The 9,340-nt window shown below is 35.6% G+C and overlaps 1 pseudogene; it reads right to left on the bottom strand.

Moving 5' to 3' along the window:
- Window positions 1-367: 367 nt before the first annotated feature.
- LOC126719523 (10-deacetylbaccatin III 10-O-acetyltransferase-like) lies at window positions 368-6,854 on the bottom strand (annotated as a pseudogene).
- Between the last annotated feature and the right edge of the window lie 2,486 nt (window positions 6,855-9,340).

Genomic DNA, 9,340 nt, shown 5'->3' with positions numbered 1-9,340 from the left:
CGTTAAGTCAACCAAGTGGTGAACCTTCATATCCCTAAATTTTGTAGTCCATTTAGGGGTTGCAAAGACTTTATCTAGTTTTAGGACAATTCTATTCTCACCTTCCTACATATTGCTCCAAGTGAAGTTTGGCCCATTATATCCCAAATCTTGAAAGCCACAGTAGTTCATTACACTCCTGAAGCCATCCATTTGTTGTTAAGAGCAGTCTTCTCCCCCAAATTTTTCATCCATCGACAGAATCTCATTAAAGTCATCCAAGCATAGCCATGGCAGGTGGAATTGGAAATTGAGTAAAGTAAGAAGATTCCAGGATTCACACCTTTTATGGGTTTCCAGATGGCCATAGAAGTCAATTAGTCTCCATTTAGAAATCATTGTTGGCTTCCTTGATCACTGCATCTATGTGGTTCTTCGTGTAGCTCTTAATCTCCAGGTCAATTTGTCTTGACCAGAGGAGAGCAATTCCTCCACTTTGTCCTTTGCTGGGAACGATGAGTCCATTTGCCAAGCCAATTTTGTTTTTATTTGCTCCATACGTCTTGTTTTTGATTTTGTCTCTAAGAGGAAGACAATTTTGGGATTCCAACGCTTCACAAGATCGTGCAATGCTCTGATTGACCAGGGGTTCCCAAGTCCCCGGCAGTTCCAGCTTAAGGGATTTATGGTTCCCGGCGGTGCTGCCTAGCAGCCACCGCCGATCCCTCGTTAGGCTCTGCCTGGTGTGTGTTTGTAATCATGCTTCTTCTTTTCTGGGTTGTTTCCTCACCCTCCAAAAATTCTATTTTCTTTAATCTTTTGAACTCAGAGACTTTTGATTAGGCCTTTGGATCGGAATGCTGGGTTTAGCCTTTTTCTCTAGCTAATTTTTTCCATCAGCCCTTTCCCTTTATTTTTATAACATTCGCTAGACTCATATTTTCCTTTATACTTACCTCAATTGCAATTGGGCTTTCTCTGGGCTTCAATGGGCTTGAAACTTCCATCATATCCTTTTCAATTTGGGTTGGCAAGCCCATTATAGACAGGGCATCCTTTTCCAGCTTGTCTGTCTCACTCACACGCGCTTCTAACTCTTGCCTGGGGGTACACTTCTTCTGTGACGTATTGTCCCATCCATCCTGGATTTATGCCGATTTGCTTCTGGGGGATCCAGAAACGTCTACTTTTTCCATACATCTTGGTTCCTTTGGCCGCTAGTTGCCTCCATTACTAGAACTTCCCACACCTAAATCCATTACAGAGATGAAGGAGGTTCTTGCCATGGCCTAGATATTTTCTTCTACTCTGTCTTCGTTTCTATCCTTTCTCCCTCCACTGCTAGTTAAGCATGATCTGTCAAGCCCCATCTTGGGATTTCCATTCACTTTCAGCCAATCCATATATTGTTGGGGAGTGTTATGTTCCTCTATGCTCATGTGGTAGTGTCTGTCATCGTGACCCATCTTGCCACATATGAAGCAGAAGGTTGGGAGCCTCTCATTTTTAAAGGTTATCCAGAACTTTTCCCCCTCCATGCTAGCTATCTTTCCCCCATGCCGAAGGGGTTTGTCCAGTTATAAGTCCACTCTAATCCTCATGAACTTAGCTTGATCTGATTGACATGATCTTCTATCTGATTCTATGAACTTTCCTAGGCTATTTCCCAGTTCTTTGCCTACTTCTTTTAAGATGTGTTCAAATGGGAGCCCCCAGATTTGAACCCAAAAAGGTGAGTGGGTGAAGGTAATGTTTGTGGAAGATAGGCCTTTTCTCCATCTGGTCAGTAGCAAGAGGTTGTTATCAAAGTTCCAAGGTCCATTCTTTTTGACCCATTTTAGTTGATATTCCTAACTGAACTTAAACTGTAGCACATTATTGCCTACATCAACTATCTATAAATCCGATCCCATCTTCCATGCTGATCTCAAGGTGTTTTTCATTGCTTTTTGATTCTGGTGCTTGTTTGAGAGAAGCTAACCAAAGAGACTCAGGGAGCATTCCTCTAGTAGTTCTGACTTGCATCTTGTTGTGATGGGAATTTCTTCTTCTTCTTCCTTCATAAGTCAGAGATTAAGTAGGCCGTCTACCACCGCTTGCTCCATGATGGCACTACTAGAAAGGGAGGGGCATGCCCTAGCGAGGAACCCTAATCAAGGTAGAGGGAGGGAAAGGCTCAACTTTTTGGGTTGAGAGAGAGAGAGAGAGAGAGAGTGAGAGAGAGCTCCTACGAGGGAGAGACAAATTGTTGCCTAAACGTGTTTTTAAAATCAAATCGAGCATTATTTAAATATTCCTTTTTCAGAACATGTCTTTTAAGTTACTTATAGAAACAATTGTTGGGGAATAAGAATGGAAAATTTTATGGAGTAATTAAGGGTTGGCTTGATTAGAGTGGTGGAAAAGTGGGAGGATAGAAAATGGTGGGAGGATGGAAAAGTGGAAGGATAGAAAAAATTTTAATTTCTCTCATTTTTGTTTGGTTAGGAGTGGAAAAGTATAGATAAAGAAAAAGTGTATAAATTTATTCATACACCATTGTTAGAAAATAATGGCCAATTAAAACAAAAAAGTGACAAACAACCAAAAAAAAAAAAAAGCAATCACCCAATTTATTAAAAAAAAAAATCATGTCCCAAAAAAAAAAAAAAAAAAAAAAAAAACAACTATCACACCCACAACCTAAGAAATCAAAAAAAGAAAAAGAAAAAAAGGAAACGTCTAGGAAAGGAAAAGAAAAAAAAAAGGAAGAGGCAACGACTTCCTAGGAAAGCGCAAAAAAAAAAAAAAAAAAAAGAAGAAGAAGAAGAAGAAGAAGAAGAAGAAAGGCATTGAATGAATTGCCCATTTGCACATGCACATATGTATTTTTTCCATTAAGCAGCCTCATTTTCTCCCTTCAGTTTTCTCTTTATTTTGAGGAGAGAACTTTTTGGTGAGTCTGGGAAAAAAACACTCGGGCCCCACTATTTATTTTCTTTCCTCCCTACCCAACCAAACATACATACTCTAAAAAAGTTTTCATTCTCATTTTTTCTCTAAAATTTTTCATTCACCCTATTTTACCTTCATACAAACACACCCTAAAGGAACTTATTGTGGATAATTATTAAAATGATTGAATTTATAGTGCGCATTTAAGTTTTTTATTATTATTTATTAGTGACACATAGCAAGAAGATTCACATGTGCCAATAGTTGTCTACCACGTGGCGTTTAATGTGTCATTGTTTTGTGCATTGTAAAAAAGACATGTGTCACCATTTTATGCATCTATTAATTATAGAAATTTAAATTTTATAATATATTATAAACTAGTCGTTATCCCGTGTGTTGCATGGGAAAGCTATTGAGTATGACTTATTATTTTATATGAATGTTTTACAAATATAACTTTTGTAACCTCTTTGATTACATATTAATCCCAATCTTAAAAATTTGATATGAAACATTAAATTACTAATTTTCTTTTTGTTTTAGCATTAACGTTTTCTTGGAAAATATCAATCAAACAAAAAATAAAAAATAAAAATTAGTATTCAATAATCCAATAAATGTTGCGATGTAAGGGTTTTTATTTTTTTATTTTTTTTTGAGAATACCAAGTTTTTTAACATATACACACATGGAGAGTGGAGAAAGTCTTAAAAAAATTGGCAGTAGTGTATATCCAAAATTACTTAACTCTTAGATACACAGCACAATAGTCATATATCCAATAGTCATATATATTACTTATATATGACTATTATTAAGCTAAATGATATAGTTTAATGAATTTTATTTATTACAATATTTTTAAAAAGAAAATCATAATAAAGTGATCAGAATGGTTATTGAGGAAAAAATAATTCACATTTGGGTTTTCTTGTAAATAAACAAATATGTTGGTATATTTATAATTTTATACATCATGAAGTTTCTCCACTCCCAAGTCCAGCCACCTACTTCCAAGTCTCATTTAGTCATCTCACTCTAGCAATTTGAAAACTCTATAGACTTACGAAGTACAAATGCAAACCTTGAAGAACGGCTGAATTCTTTCTTTTTCTTCTTCTACTCTTTTTTTTTTCCCCCTCACAAATCATTTAGTAGCAAATCTGAATTTTTAGGTTTGATCATTGATATGAGGAAAAATAAACACGGAAAAAAATTAAGAACATTGATTTGAAAACACGGAGTGTCTCGCCACTGCCACTGTGGCATCAAGGTAGAGTTGAGGAAGAAGGAGACGATAGAGTTTGTGGAGCAAAGGAGTTAGACTTTCTTTTTAAAACCAATTGGAGGAAACTGATGTAGAGAATGGCGTTTGGGGGAAGAGAAGGGTAGAGAAGAGAAAGTAGAGAAGATTTTCGGAATTGTGGAAAAAATTTCGAGTTTTAGCTTTTTATTTTTTATAATTTTTTTAATAATGCTGATGTGTAAAAACGTGGGAGTTCTAACAAAAGTCAAAACTAAGTTAAAGGAGTCCTAGTGTGACACGTTGTTGGCCATGCAACAAAACAAAAACATTAGCATAAATTTTATCTTTGACAAAATAAAAAACACAAACATGAGCATAAATTCATGGAAAATGTGGTAGGTACTATAAAACATACAAATTGATATGACAATAAATGTGATTGGTGAGCTTCAACCACCTTATAAATAAATATTTGAATGACCTCTTTGTAATTGGTTACACATCATTTTTTTTTTTATAGAGATAATTACAACATGCTACTAACCCCACAGCTCGAATCCTTTACTCTAAATTTAATAGTGACATTATAAATATCTAAATCAATTATATATTAACTAAACAATGATATATTATATAAGTAACAAATATATATACTCAATAATTAATATATAAACCAAATAAATAATAAATAAACCTTAGTTATAAACTTGTTATATGCCAAATAATTATATATATATATATATATATAAATATATATATATATATATATATATTTTTTTTTTTTTAAAGGCGGAAATCACATTTTTATCCCTTCATTTTCAGACAATTCCCACTTTGGTCCCTAGATTTTATTTTTACCACTTTTAGTCTCTATTTAGAAAAACACCATCCATTTTAGTCATTTCCGTTAGTGGCAGATAGAACTATTAAAATAATAATAATAAAAAATTTATTTTGGCATTAAAAAATGCCACGTCAGCATCTAAATTTAAAAAAAAAATTTATTTTTTTAATTTTAACTAAATAAAAAAAATTAAAAATAGAATTAAAAACCAAAAATAACATGAATTGAGATTTAAGTGTGTCTTGAACAAGAACGACAAGAACAAAAACCCAGATCTAATACACAAACCCAGAAAACTAAAGAATTCAGATTTATTTTTTCATTAAACATTATTTTTTAAACATTTTCATTAGTTGTCAAGTTTGCAAACTAAGTAACAAAATAGCATCTCGAGACTCTATAACTCGAGTTCAATTTAGAAATCGAGTTTCTAACACTCAAGATTTAAGGAATGCCATGCTGACCTGGATGGAATATCTAGCTGGAACTCGAGTCTTTAAGACTTGAGTTCCTTCTTCGGCAGATCCAGATCTTCTTCTTCCTTAGATCTTCTTCTTCGACGGATCCAGATCTTCTTCTCCTGGTGTCACCCTTCTGTCCCAATCCCTCTCCCCGACGAGCTCGACGATCTCTCTCTCTTCAACCGCGCCGCCTCTCTCTCCAACCCCTACCACGGCTAGCCGATGCTCATCTCTACGACGCGCCGTTTGCTCGCCACCGTCGTCATCGACAATCCGACCAATGCGTTCTTCGCCGTCATCGATGATCGCTCATCTTCTTCAGATCCAGTTTTCTCCAGGTTGTCTTCTTCTTCTTCTTCTTTTGATCCGTATCTTCTTTTCCTTCTCTTCTTCTCCTTTTCTCCTTTTCCATCTTCAAATCTGCTGCTATGGAACTCGAGTCTCTCAAACTCGAGTTCCACGTGGCTAAATTGCTCCACCGCAACAGTAGAACTTGAGTTTGAGAGTCTTGATTTTTGAAATTGATCTCGAGTTTTAAAAACTCGAGATGCTAGTTCCCAAAATCCTTTCAAACATGCGTTAACTTATCATATTCTTTCACCTTACTGCGCTATCCTGCAAATTCCCTTAAAGAATTCACCTTAAAGCACTCTTCACTCACGTCAAAGCACTCCCTCACAACCGGACCAGTCTCCTCACTGTACAATGAAAACCCCTTCTCCAAACTCAAGAACTCATGAATTGGTGCCTCAACTCTTAGCTAGTCTCTGGGTCCCAACAGACTCGACCGATCCCACACCGGTTTAACCGAAACCCGAGTCGGCCCACGAGCCAACTCACCCATAACGTTGAAGAACTGAGTTGTGCCAACTCCATCACACAGCGAGTGGTGTATTGCAGCCCCGAGAGTAAACCCACCACACTTGAACACCGAGACTAGTAGCACACACAGGTTTACAAGCCTCTCTTCCTGATTCAGGTCGGGCACCAACTGCTCGAGAAAGTGGGTATCTAGGTTGTCGTCGAGGTAGTTGAGAGAGTCGAGAGTGGTGTCATCCACGATGGCATGGGTAAGCAACACAGTTAGGTTTTTAATACTGCAAAAGAGGTGGTTTTGGCGGAGAGTGGCGGAGAGAGGGTAGTAGTGGACGAGAGCCGCGGAGAGTGTGGCGGAGAGTGCGGTGGAAATGACTTGGAAAGGGTCGTTAGCAGTGGCGACAGTAGTGGCGGTGTTAAGGTAGGTGCGGAGGTAACGAAAGGTGACGTGGAGGTTGGGGTTGGTGTCGAGATGGGAAAGAGGGAGGGTGTGGTCTTCGTGGAATGGTGGTGTGGTGGGAGATACTAAGGTGGTGTGTGAGATCTTGACTTGCATTGTTGCTGAGGAATTGAGCTGCTAAGTTGTAGTAGCTAGGACTAGAAGGTGAATTCTCTAGTTTTTTTTGTTTGTGTGTTAGATTTGGGTTTGTGTTCTTATTGTTCTTGTTTAAGACACACTTAGATCTCAATTCATGTGATTTTTGGTTTTTAATTCTGTTTTTAATTTTTTTTTATTTAGTTAAAATTAATAAATAATTTTTTTTTTAATTTAGATACTGATGTGGCATTTTTTAATGCCAAATAAAAATTATTATTATTATTATTTTAATAGTTTTGTCTGCCACCTAGGATTTTGCTGCTAAGGCACTGATGGAAAGGACTAAAATGGATGGCATTTTTCTAAATATGGACTAACAACAGTAAAAATAAAATTTAGGGATCAAAGTGGGGATCACCTGAAAATGTAGAGACAAAAATGTGATTTCCGCATTTTTTAAATAAATATTATTAGTTATAAACTTGTTATATATTTTTATAATTTTTAAATTACTAATTAATTATTTATGACATCATTTATTCGATCACCGGTCTGACTTTGATTCGATCAGAGAATCGAGAATCACTTCATTTTCTGATTCTTTGACCAGTTTGCTTTTTAAATTGCTTGAGAGAGAGAGAGAGAGAGGTGAAAGTATGAGCTAGACAAAAAGATCAAGTAGGTTATGTGCATAGGATTGAGGGTATCCGAGTTTTTGGTAATTGTAGCTAAACCATAGTGAAAGACATTTATAGTTTGTTAGGATAAAGAAAGAGAGAAGAAAGAAGTCCAAACAATCAATCATGTATTCTGCATTGGAATAAAAGTGACTGAGTTCTTATCGATATTAGATCAAACTCATTTCCAATCGAAGAATACTTAATATTTCTTAGACCAAGTGTAGACACACCCTTTTTTTTTTTTATACAAGATAGAAATTCTACTTTAACCTAATCTAAGTGTGTGTGTGTGTGTCTATATATATAGATATCTGTGTGAAGCTCTCTCTTGGAGACTTGAACCTTGACCCTTGCCCTCACACCCCACGAACATTTAACTTGTGGAGTGACCACCATATCAAGGGTATGCGGTGGTAGTGTAGACAAACCCTATTTTGTATCTCATATGACTTAAGCTCTATTCATAAGAAGCCCAATGCTAAAGGTCTGGCCATGTCTATGAAATACATAAGTGGAGATTGACACATTCAATCGGGTAAACTTGAGTGTCTAACACTTTCCTAAACTTGCATCCTAACTCCAGACACACATTTAGTTTATTTAACCTTTGTATAGGAGTCCTAGGTGGTTTAGACCTAACCAAGTGGCAACTCCTATTCTTTGCTCTAGCCTTGAACTAATGGCATACATCGGTATTGTTGGGTTAAGATATTGACCCCAATTAATTAACTGATAATAACTTAATTTTGCATATTTATATCATTATAAAAAGCATTATCATACTTATTTTGTATTAATTCATCATCTTATATTTGGTTTTGGAATAATGTTGAATAATTAATTTTGTGCTTAAATGAAGTTTAATGTGTGAATATGTGTTTTGTAGGAAAATCAAATTAAATCTAGCAAGAAAGGAGAAAATGGTGAGCAGATTTGTACAAAATAGAAGGCTAATGGACTTTATTTTTACAAGTGCCATAATAAGGTTAAAGAAGGTCAATCAAGGGAGTCAAAACTGTACTAGAGACCATTTTGGTTTGGTTAAGGGAACAAGATATTTCGTTACCAGTTAATATTGGTGTACCTTTTTGAGATTACCCCGCTAATTTGATACATAGACTAATAAATAGATATAGATATTGATTTACTCAAAATTCATATTAAGGGTCCATTTGGATACAGTTTATTTTGCTGAAAATTGAAAACACTGTAGCAAATTAATTTTTTTAAATGTGTGAATAGTGCCGTGGGACCCATTTTTAATTTTTTTTTCTGAATAAAGTGGTTATAGGTCCCGTGAACAATGCATGAACAGTGCATGAACACTGTGTAAACAGTGCATTTTGTCCTCTAAAGCTGAAACACGTGGGAAAAAAAAAAAAAAAAAAGAGGCGTGAAACGCCAGAAACGTAAACGCAGGAGAAAAACATTAAACCCAAACGCTCACTGACTCAAAATTCTTATAGGTTAACATCATCAACGGATAATAATATAGTTTGATAAGACAAGGAGTAAACAAAAAATTGTGAACTTTTTTCTTTTAGTGTGAGTTTGGATACAAGTCCACGTCCACGTTTGGCACTGTAGCGTGTTTTCAGCTTTTTTTTTTTTTTTTTTTTTTCCCCAGCCGCAGTTGTTGACCAAGTCTTCCGTGAATAGTATACCCGTGTACTGTTTACGGACCCACAAACTTCACTTTTCAGTTACTTTTTCATTAAAAATGGGTCCTACGATACTATTTACACATTTTAAAATTATTTTTCTACAATATTTTCAGTTTTCAGTTTCAACAAAAAGTTTTATCCAAACGAACCTTTAAAACAAAAATTTTGAAATTTG

The sequence above is a fragment of the Quercus robur genome, chromosome 3 (assembly GCF_932294415.1).
Source record: "Quercus robur chromosome 3, dhQueRobu3.1, whole genome shotgun sequence".
NCBI classification, from domain to species: Eukaryota; Viridiplantae; Streptophyta; class Magnoliopsida; order Fagales; family Fagaceae; genus Quercus; species Quercus robur.
This window is presented reverse-complemented; position numbering and strand designations above follow the sequence as displayed.